The sequence below is a fragment of the Sinohyriopsis cumingii genome, chromosome 15 (genome assembly GCF_028554795.1).
Source record: "Sinohyriopsis cumingii isolate HCF-2022 chromosome 15, ASM2855479v2, whole genome shotgun sequence".
NCBI lineage: Eukaryota > Metazoa > Mollusca > Bivalvia > Unionida > Unionidae > Sinohyriopsis > Sinohyriopsis cumingii.
The window spans coordinates 90,120,974-90,133,670 of record NC_142975.1 but is presented as its reverse complement, the minus strand read 5'-3'; positions in this window follow the sequence as shown (position 1 = coordinate 90,133,670).

The window sequence follows — 12,697 nt, the reverse complement described above, 5'->3', positions numbered from 1 at the left end:
AAAAAGCGTAGGATCTGATAAGTAACATGTGACTAATGACAATAAACGAACCAGCTATATTGAGAATGGCTAAAGAGCACATAATCCCTTTCACAAATGCGAAAAATGGCAAGTGCGAAGCATAATTAAATTGTTTTGCCAAGAAACATTAAATTCAAAACTTTTAGTTGTTAACAGCATGCTGTTAAAGAAGATAATTTAACAGGTCCATACATTCGCAAGGAAACATGCATATAAAATAAGTCATTAGGTAAATCATTACCATTTCTTTATCTCAATTTATAATTAATTATTTAACAACATAGGTTCTAACATATATACCAAATAATTAGGGAAGTAAGTTGAGTCACGATATATTTAGTGTTTGTGTACCCAAGGAATATAAATATATTTTGATTCTAAGGATGCGAAGTCAGCGAAATGTTACACAACTCTTGTCTCGCTAGTTTTGCTCCTGTTTTAGAAATAATATTCCTCCTTCTTAGCTATTCAATAAGTACAGTTAAATTTAAAAACAGTCACTATGTCAATTAATTCTGCATCAAAAGTTCCGCTTAAAATGAACACATACATTGCTATGTCGCAAAAGATCAAGGAAATTAGAAATCAGTTGATACAAGAAATAGAGCCAGTGATGTTCACAGACAATCCAGAAATGGATATGTTTATTTAGTTCGATAGTTTGTTTTTAATTTTAGAACGTTAGCATGGCAAGGGATTCAAATGATTGCTAACTTACGCTATTTAAGTACATTTCCTGTCACTATATCTTTCAAACCAATGTGATAACACAGGTATTACTTATCCATTCCATTACATAGAATATATACTTGTTTTCTCCTACTACAATGAACTAAAATGTCAAAAGTCACACGTTCCTCGCATGCAACGACATGCAGAAACGTGTACTATAAGCCACAAGCTGGGTTAGATAAACCCTAACAAGCGCATCCATGTCCAAGCTGGATATGGTGCATATTGGACTTTTTCATTCTTTACACTTATCATTTATCGGTTTGGTCTAACATATGTAGATGGACAACTGTAATCAGCTTCCAATTACCTAATATGCAATCGGTTAATCAATGCTGTTGAGCGCGGTTTTATTAATGATTTAACAAATCGGCCCTGGCATTCATATTGTCATTTGAACTTCAGCTGGAACTGCCTTTGATGGTGATCGAATCAATTGAAACTCTGCAAGCGGAGAAGTTTCAACGGATCCGCATCAACGAGTTTGATGCTACAAATGATTGAAATTTGTTGAACTCTATTTGCAGCTCGCAAGGAGATGGTCTCCTCGACTACGTTTGGCGAGCCTGTAACTAATCCCTGGACATAATTTCCAAATTAATTTCTGTAATATGTGATGTAAACGGATTTTCATGCTTTGACATCAGTACTGGCATCTCACTTCCACACGCGACGCAGCATTTAAATATCATATTAATTTCTAAAGTACAGCTGCATTCTTAAGGTCTCCCCGCTTAGGTGTAACGTGGGTCCGTTTTGGTTCACAAGGGTAAATCGAATATGTGTCACCCGACCGTTATAACAGGACTTGATATTGGGTTAGTGGGAGACTCAGTCGCGTAAGGCCAAATAATATATAATTTCGCAAAACTTGCGTCGTCTAGACTGCGGCTTCATAATTGCCGCTGATTGCGTTACAAGTCAGTTTAAGCTGAGTTTTCAAGGTAATCATGACAATGACTGGTACCATGTTGTAACAGGCGTCGGATGCTTATGAATTCAGCAGTATTTGGTCTGGAGGAATCTTAGTAATATCTTAGTGGCAAGATCCGTTTTTTACCATGGAGAATCAACAGCGTAAGTTGAACATTTTATCGAGATTGCAGATCTAAGTGTGGGCTCAAGTATGCATATACGACATTTAGAATCTTGCTAAGTCATCAGTGTGATCCTCTGTCGGCTATCTTCATTGATTGATCGAATCTCAGATTTGAGTTGAAACCCACAAATTGGTACAATCGAATATTAGGTTAATTATGATAGGCACGCCGCGACATTAGTGTGTGGAAATAAGTCAGATGACGTGATTGTATTTATTGAGCTAACGTGCATGCGACATGCACTGCAACAGGCTTCATCAATGCCTTCAATACGTTTATTCATTAACGCTGGAAACTTTCCCTGGCCCATTATGTCGCTAGTGATCAGCCTCTGACAAATTGATGCAATCTCTTTAATAACGTCTTGTGTGTAGTTGCCTATAAAAACGGCAATGCTATTGGTATATTTTTATCGATCACATTTTCCATTTGGCGGGTATCACACAAATGGCATTTAAGGGCTTTTCAAAGATCTACTGATAACCTTTTGAATAAAGGTTTCGGGATCAGATCTAACCATTGACTTGTACACAGTTTGTGGTGATGAAGGAGCATTTTAGACTAGCACTCGGATGTTTTTTGTCAATTTCAGTTGTCCTTCTATAACCTCTCTATTTGCTCTAACTCTTCAAAAACTGGTAATATAAAATAATTATTGACAAGATTCAGTGGATGAGACTTATGCTCAAATATGACTGACTTATCGATTTATCTCCATTGATGATCAATGTTCAGAAATAAGCTAAAAAATGATTGGTAAAATTACATGACATTTTTAAAGCAGTAGTGCTTCCTACTAAACACAAACTCTATGAGGCAGAGTCGGGTTTCCTTGTTTTATAGATAATAAGCACCTTAAAAATTGATTTGGGAAATGTCATGGATATGACAGTCACAAATAGAGTGTATGAGACAATAATTTTGATGGCAACTTTACATTCCGACTACAACCAGAGCTGATGTTTGATTTGAAATATGTTGTGCTAATGTTTTTTTTGTACATACATGATACTTAATCGTTTGAAAATATATGTATAACCGTACGATGAATGAATGCAGTTGTCGAGTGTAAAAATCCACCCAGATGAAATATGGCTTCCAAGAACAGATTAGAACAGAAAACCAACATTTTTGATCAGTGATAAAACCTCATTAACATTACGTGACATATAAATCAAAGGACATATGACAATATATACTAACACCATATAAAAGCAAGCATTCATATAACTGCACTAGTTATGAGACCGATTCTAGTCGTACGGAATAATAAAATAATTAGGATGAATGAGATGAGGAATGTATTGACTGTGCAAAAATGATCTGCAACCAAAGAAACTGAAAGACTGATAACTTATAAAGAGAAAATTTCAAGGAGGCCGAGTTATTACAACATATGAAGTCTCTAGAAATAAAAACGCATCACCATACATTGATTTAATTCCATCGAGAGTTTAAAGCATGGCACAAAGAATCCATTTTGAATTTCTGCTTAATATAGATGTGGGATATACAGCTAAATTGGTAAAGTAGTGTCATCATATCATTTGGGGATTCGTTGCCTTCTAGGTCACAGCCCTTATTCACGATGACATTTCCACATTTTACCAAATCAGCCACACACGTTGCGCAGCCCGTGGATTCTGAGCAATAATAAATCATGAAAGTGAAGTGGCCCAAGCAAGAGTCATACAGTAACGAAGCGCGAGGACTAGCAAAAACCACCTATCATCAATTTATCCTGTTATGCTCGAATTGTATTGTCCAAATATCCGCTTCGTGGTTTTTTATTTGTGGTCGGTGTTGATGGTGTTCCGCAATCAAATCCTCTAATTCTGCTGCGCTACCTATTTTTATCATTAATAACCATATAGTAAATTTCAATGACCTTGATTAGATTGTTTTTGTTCCGCTTCATCCAGTTCTGAATAGATGTGTATTCATAAATGTAATCGTATGAAATTTATTGCCTAGCTCTTACAAGGACTAGGGTCACTATCTAGACAGCTCCAGCAATAATTCCGATTAGCGCACCAAAGATTGTTTCTTTGTAGCGATTACAACAACAATAAGACTAGCATTTGTTGCTGTTGAAAGGCCACAGAGGCAATATCTAACCAAACACGCATTGCTTGTGTTTCGAGATCAACGCGGTTTATTTGGTGATGCCATATCATAATTGTTGTTCTACTTCGGTTAATTTTAGACTTCGGTAACACTGAGATTCCATTATAGTTCTTCAATTAATAATACATGCGCGTAGTACCGGCAAACCGTATCCGGATTCATAGCCCCTATATGTGAGAAGCACGCGCACTTCTAATAATCACCATTTTTATTGGAATAACTGCCTTACAATTATAGAAAATATCTTCCTTGAGAATATTTAAGTTGACCTTGAATTTGCTTTTATACATCAAGGTGGACCCAACGACGAATTGCTATAAGACCCATAATACAATTATGTCAGGTAGATAACATAACTTTGAAGCAGATATTCCTAGCAAGGTGGAACGAAATGTTATCATCCGCTTCCAGCTGATCAAAAACTCATCATTAAGATTCTCAACTTCGTCATTGCTGTCACAATCCCCCATGTATATACAATAATACTATTTAAAGTTTAACACGAAATTAAAAAATGGTTAGGTACATGTTTAGATAAATGCTTAGTCCTTCAAAGTTAATTTTAATTTGATGTGACTAACGATGATATTATTATAAATGTGTAACATTTCGTAACAATACTGCTTGACATATTAATTGGTTATATTTGAGGTACATAATCAAAACTAATATGCCTCTTATCATTATCAACATTCTCAATCGACCTCAATAATCTTTTGTTCTGGTTATGATAAACATATTCGGTCTCGAATAACGTACCCTTTAAAAGTGACCTTTATGTCCATGAAAAAACCTAACAAAAATCGGTCATTTTTTTATTGCTACTTCGTCAATTGGTTTCACCTCATTTTTTAAATAATAATCCTGTAATTACGCTCCAGGAATGTACAACGCGTGAATGTGAAGGCACATTATTATTTCATCCAGGCACGTATTCTTTGCTAAACGCAGCCGACACGCCGCTATCTCTGATTACCTCATTTTCAGATGGGTTAAGCTAAGTTAATTTAGCTTGTTAACAATATCGTGAATGTCAACATTAAGCGTTTGTAATTTATCAGTTTCATCTTAGAAAATAGCAATCTCACCTGGGTCGACATCAACAGCACCGCAACTAGTAAATTCAGTCAAGTTACCTTTGCTCAAATAGCCATCAACGTCACGTCGGGCTGAGTAACGTTTGTAAATGTTAAATGATAATTTGCTTAATATTAAACCTACTTTAATGTAAAACAAGTAAGTGCTATTGGTATTGTTGTTGAGGTAATTTATTGTCCCACCAGGAAACGCACTGCTTCAACAAGAAGATGATTACGCAAATCCGAGTTTGCAGAAATATAGTAGATTAAACAGTAGCTTTCGTCCACGTCGAACATGGATGCTAGCACCATTCGATAAATAAAATAAACCTTCAAGTGGTGGTACAGTGTGATGTGATGTGATTTTGATTTTTAACGTAGCTTTAACAATTTTTCAGTCATATCGCTACGATGTCTGCAATGTGGCAGTTTATAGTGATGCCTAGCACTGGGGCACCATGCCGCAGACATGTAGCATGATGTCCCACCCAGTCACATTATCCTGACACCAGGCCGACCAGTCCTAACACTAACCTCTTAATGCTGAGCGCCAAGTGAGGCAGCTGTTAGTACCATTTTTGTAAGTCTTTGGTATGACTCGACCAGGGTTCGAACCCACGACCTCCCGCATCCGAGGCGGACGCTCAAACCACTAGGCCACCAGAGCGGTCATGCGCTCTCTTATAAGTGAGATAATATAAGGAAGTCATTGGAGTGGGAGGGAACAAGAAACTAAACTTGTACCAAGTAACGTACACTAACCTGGAACTTTGTAACGATTAGGAGTGCTCGTTGTATGGGAATTTAATACAGTGTTCCAATGCCAATGAGACAAAGTTTGCAATAGCCAGTCAAGGCAATACAGTACGTTGTTAGGTTAGAATGAAGGTATAATATATGATCTATTTAATCTTTGTCTTTATTATTTATTTCTTCTTTTTTATAAAGCTATTAATATGGGTCTGAAAACATTATCTAATAATAAAATGTCAACCCATAGAATTGAGTTTGTTGGTAAGGCAGCAGACTAATCGACCAATCAAGAAACACTGGGATGGACTATGTATATATGCCTTCTCTCCCTATTTCTAGTACGGTTTGTCAGCATATTTTACCCCACCCCCCAAACGTAGAAAGTCACAAGCGAAAATTCACGATAAAACAAACATAGGGGAATATCTCCTGTGCCATGTAATGATGTCGCTGGGCCTATGAATGATGGCAGAATATAGTAACACAAACCAGGGAAAGGGGAAATATATAAATAGAGGGTAGAAATAAATATATGTTCGTTAGTAACGCCTATGAAATCATAACGATCATAATGATAAATTAGATCAACTGTCATACATATAAATGTTTGAATTCCCTCTTGCTGTTTCCACGTTTCGCTCAGTTAATAACAAACCACTCGCTTTAATGTCCAAGTACTAAACTATTGTGTTTTTGAATGGCTCTATTTTCTTCATTTAAAAGATCATGTATGCTTAATTTACAAGTGTTCTTCTATGTATTGAATCAGTATAAATTAAAGAAGTTAAAAAAGTAAAATAAGCAATTTATTAATTTGTTATAGAGTATGCAATTACTCGCAGAAAGAATATAACTATATTTGCAGCGGAAACACTGGTAAGGGTTGAACAGAATTAATTTTTCCCCTTTATTCCGTCAATACACATTTGCTGGCAGTCAATCGTAGCTGCGTAGGAAATGGAAGTATTTATATATGTATATTTGTTTCTACTACAAATAAAATATATGTATATTATGTATTTTGTATCATTGATATACCACTAGTGGTAAAAACTTTTCAGTAAAAGGAAACTGGCAAGCCTCGTTTCCTTTTAATGAAAAACTTGATACACATCGTGTTAATCAATGTTAGAGAATACATGCTTACGTATAGAAAGATGATATACTCCATTTTCCTAACTGACCTAATTTCTACCATGGCTCATTCGGTTTTAAAATATTGAAATCTAAAGTATATATATATATATATATATATATATATATATATATATATATATATATATATATATATATATATATATATATATATATATATAAAGCGTCAAGATGGTTTACGAGAGAGCTTGTCAAAAGCGTCAAGTTGGTCGTTGGTCTTCTTCCTGGTATATGCTGGCTATGATTTTATTCTATCATGTGCCGAATAATGACTTTAAAACTAACTACATCAATTGCAAACGTTAACAAGTTTTCCATACAATGCTAACTACTAAAGTGAGTTTCAAGTATGCACAGCTCCATTTGAAAGCTCTTTTCTAATGTCTTATATAAACGGTATTTAAAAGGCTATAAAATGTACACCAAGCCGGTGTAATAAGTGAATCAAGGAATTATGGGCAATTATCTTAGACTATTCTGCAAATGGTTACAGTTTCTAGGTGGGTTCGAACCCGCGACCTCAAGCATGATAGGCGGACACTCTAACCACTTGGCCACTTGAGCGGCCTTCTATATATATGTCTCATTTTTTCAAAGTTTGAGATTATTTTAATATCCCAAGACATGTCAAAATGCACTCATCATAAATGGTTCTGATTAATGCATAGGCTTCTGGTCATTGGTAATTTACAATTGACTGAGACTTCTTTAAATATAACCTCCAAATGAAAACTGGGAATAACCTGTGGGCTCCTTAATACACTTTTAAAAATAAAAAATAAAACCTTCGGATGTATTGTATTTATGTGGGTTGGTGAAAGAGATTATATATATGCAAACAATTCATTGTTCATGAAACATGTTTAATTGCCAGTCGCAATGTACAGTTATTGATGTTGATATAACCTTTCATCAGACAGATAGTCAATAGCTACTATTGAATATATATAATAAAAACACACTAATGATAAATGTTGATATTTTGAATTATGTTTAATAGAATGTTTGAGTAATATGTTTATACCTGGATCATACATACATTTTAGGTTTATACCTTGAACATACATACATATATCCACAAATTATTCCCATCTTTGCATCAATGCTCATTGATATATGGAGTTGAAAACATGTTTATAGGCATGTTTGATGTATAGGTATAAAAACGGATGATAACGGATTAAATGTTTCAAAGGAGATTACTCGTTGTATAAATTCTGCATGAAAAGGGAACTCGGCCAGCCTCGTTTCGTTTAATGAAAAATGTATAGATCTCGTCATCTCGTGGTATATCAATGATACGGCGTACATACTATATAGAGTATGTTATTTTTTCACAAATTGTAAATTAAAGAAATCCCGATTAGATAGATCACTTCCATTTCAATTCTAACTGAAACATGATCCAGAGGGATAGAGAGAGGTGAAAGAGCACAATTTCATAAAGTGTGAGTGAAAACAAAACACGCCTTCCTTATTATACAATGTCAAGACCAAGAGACACTTACGTTTTCTTTCTGGTCTATTCTCTTTTAGAAGGTAGTATGAAATTTCACATCAGGGCCAACGCATCGGCTCACATTGTCAATTTTTCCATTTCCATGTCTTTACTGGCACAAGTTCTTCATCATCTTCAATTTCTTCTTCTTCTGAATCCCTCTTCTCTGTTTCGTCTTGTTTCTGTTTCTTCTCTTTTCTCGTAGGGCACTCTGAATTCCAGTGTCCTTTCTCCTGACAACGATATTAGGTATCTTGACTTTTGTCTCTCTTTCTTAGACGAAGCAGGTATTCTGGAGACAAATACACATATACCTTCGTAGATATAGCAAGCTTCATTAGCACACACTTTCGTATGACTCTCATCAAATCAACGACCAAAAGAGTAAGTTTTGTTGCCACTTTCGCCTGTGAATTATGCTTTCGTATGACTTTTAGCAAATATTTGACCAGCAGGTCGATCTGTGCTGACTCTTCCATCTTCTTGATCGTTTGAGAGTGGAATGAATACTCTGACGCTAAGACACTCTCCTTATATACAGGGACCTGCTGCGTATGAAACCTAGTCAAATGTAATTTTGCAACAAGATGAAACGATTTCATTGAGGAAGTGAAAGGCAATGATGTACCGTATCGCCTCACACAAAACCTGAAGTGTTAGCTCAGATCCGTGTCAGCGATTTCGAAGACGACATAACTGAGCTTTCATCAATGCTCTCCATTTATACCACAAAACCACGAGTCCTGATTCACGCCAAAAGAAATTTCGTTCGGTCCATAAAAAATAGTATCACATCTGAGAAACGCAAAAACGAACTTTCAGAAAACTGAGAACGACGGCTTACACCTACAACGTGAAATGTATGAGTTCAAGTAGTGCGTAAAACTTAGTCAAATTAAATTTTTATAGTCAAGACGAAACGATCTCTTTTCGAAGAAGAAAGCAGACACCAAGCGACAATGGCGATCCGTGTCACACAACACTTTTCAAAATGTATATGATCAGAGGTTTGTTCTAGCGATCTGCACGGTTAAATTAAATGTTGATGTATTTTGCAATAAGACGGACACAATTTCCATGTGATCGCCCATGTAACCATTGTTCGTGCATTAGTTTAATTTTTTAAAATATTTTTTTTTATATAAATCGCCTATAGGATAGAGCCAGTAAAGCATGGCCATTCTCGTCACTGTGTGAACAGCTACTCAAGTCAATTCGAAGTGAACGCGGTAAGAAAATAAGTATAGCCAATGAAATGGCTTACAACGGGTGATGCATTGTTTTGTTCTAGGACTGTGTGGCATAATAATCCCTATGTTCTTGCGTTGTTATCATTACAGTGCAGACAGACTGAAATGTGAACTTACAAGCCCTCTTTGTGTGTGTTGTACCATTTCTTCTTACCACATCAAAATACTGAGCGTCACAGTATTGGTTCGCGTTTTCAAGCTGACCATTTTTGTATATCTCACTTAAACATTTTAACATAAACACTCACACTCACATCGGTAGAGTCAGAACAGACGTGTTACAGTACTGAGGGACATGTTATCTTTTTTTTTTCCAACTAATAAATTTGGGTTTGTATGAAGTAAAGAACCGAAAGTACAGTGAAACTCAAGGATGATGACCCAATCTATCTGTCTATCGATGCGTGTATTTACTTAAGAAGAAATATGACCTCCAAAACACAAAGAGATACGGCAAGCATGATTAGAATGAACATAACGATGTTTTCCTTCACGCCCGTGTAATTTAGAGTTTCAATCCTCTTTGAAAACAAACTAGGTCTCCTTTTGTAGAGCTTGAAATAATTAAAAACCTGAAAAAATCTTAAGCACTTTGCTATAGATAATTTCATCAACAGACTAAACAACATAAATACCGTTACAACACTAGAAAGCCTTAAATCTTCTATCAAAAAGAAATGCATCAAAAAATTAAAGATTAACGATAACTAACCAATGAAACCGAATTTAACAAAGGCAGTGACATGTGAAGAAATGTCTCTCACTTTGGAAAGGTAGGCGAATGTACTCTGTCATGAACCATCAACTTGAAAAAAAAATTATAAACAGAGAGAAACCTGAATTCAAAATTCAGTTGTTTTTTTCTTCAAAATTGTTTCGTTTCTTTTTTCTTTTTTTGGAACAAATCTAAGCACTAATATAGAGTGGAAAAGGGAAAATGCACATACAAGCTTTGATATTTCTGAAAAAATGAGGGGATATTCCTAACGTTCATAACCACCTATATATGCTTGGACTTGTCTGTGACTTATCCACAAAACAAGATGTACATATTTCTGGTCAAGCTGCAAGTGTGTGCGTGTTTTTGAAAATGGTAAAAATTGGATATACAACTTATAAAGTGAAGAGTCTGTGCAAGTGTCAAAAGCCAAAGTCATATAAGTTTTGTATTTTGTACGGCTTGTAAAGATTTCCACTTTAGAAAATGTGAAGTATCACAAGTTATTATCACAAACAAAAGTGGAACATAGGGGCTTGCAAGAAAGAAAATAACCCAGACAGTTGGTGTCATCAAGAGTGCTAGAGACGGTACCCGAACTTGCTTGCTTGCTTACTTGAATTAAAGTGATTTTCGCTCTAATGGAGCATATATCACTGGTTTAATAACGCACCGCGTGATTTTTAATTACTCCTGGGGAAGGAAAGAGAGCCTCATCCCCCAGGCTTTTATGTACTCACAGACTACTTTTAAATTTAGCCACTCAGGTGTAGGACTAACTAGTCCTTAACAACCTGACTGAAAGGCTTTAAACATGAGTGGGAATAGTCTCACCACACACTCATTTTTCTGTCCGAGCGTGGTAAAGGAGGGAAAAGGTGCTCAGCAAGACAGCCATGGGTGTTAAGTACTCAACAAAACGCTAGCCCGTACTTATTTCAAATCAAGTCCCGTTTTTGCTAATGGACAATAAAAAGTACCAATAATGTGTTAACCACTTGTGCAATTAGTTCAAATCTATCGATTCTGTTAAATTTCCTACTTCCTAACATATCTATCTAATATTAGTACTTAGTGTACATAAAAATAGCCATACTGATCTTATTTAAATTATTATGTCTAAGCGACATATACCAGTTTGGTCACTGTTAGATTTAAAAAGTTAAGTTTGTTGCGGTGTTCCAATGGGTCAAGATTGTTTCGAGAATAGTTTAGTCAAGGAGGGATACCAAGCCAAATATGGTTCCCTAGTTAATAAAAAACAATCTTTTGGAGCCCTAAAAAAAGGCTGTTTTTTCTGTTAGAAGGTAACACGTCTCTCTTTTGCTTTCACGTTCTTTCCCGCACTCCTAGTCTCATGATTCTTGATATCAGGAAATGCGTAGCCATGATGGGCGGCAATGTAAGCAGCGGCTTCTACCAGTTGACTGAGGGGGTATCCAGTGTAGGTTTGTCTGCAGAATCGGGGAAGAACTCTGACCCTAATCCCCATTGAGAAGGTCTTGATTTAAAGGTGTCTAGAGATTTGTAGGCAACGTATTGTATGGCTCTAATAAACTACCCTGCTTTGTTGACGTCATACAATGCTTGATCTAGTCCCATTTCGGTGTACTTCTCAACGAGTGTCAGCGTTCCCCCTCCTCCTCCTCCTCAATCGCCTCAATTTCCTCTTCTGGTTCTGATACTAATTCTTTAGTTGAGGTAGATAGTTTCAAATCCGCTGTTATGGTGTCTGTCGCTGTTATTGTTGCTGTGGTTGTTCTTTCAGCTGAGATTGCCTGTAGTATCTGAGTGAGAAAAGAACGTTGTTGTTGTTGTAGGGTTTAACGCCATTTTTCAGCACGCGATAGGCTATACATGGCGGCCAGTATTAATGGTGGAGGAAGAACCCGGGAAAAAACCCGGAAAGAACCACCGACCCACGAGAAGCTACTGGCAAGCTTTCTCACATACCCACATTAGCCGAATCCGAGACTGGAACCCACGCAGACAAAGGTGAGATGACAGTGATCCGTAACGGAGAGCGCTTTAGACCACTCGGCCACTCGGGGCCCCAGAAAAGAACGTAGTGCCTCCGATAATTACATTTGAGTTTGCCATACCGTTTATCTAACATAATTGGCCCTTTGTTTTGCCACCACTCTTTCCGGGGCAGGTTGTTTGTTAGGTATAGTCGGATGTTGACTAGATGTTATTTGTGTTCTCGAGGTGGGTGGAGTGCTAACTGGCTAGGTCTGCATTTCTTGCTCCCGCTACTGTTGCGT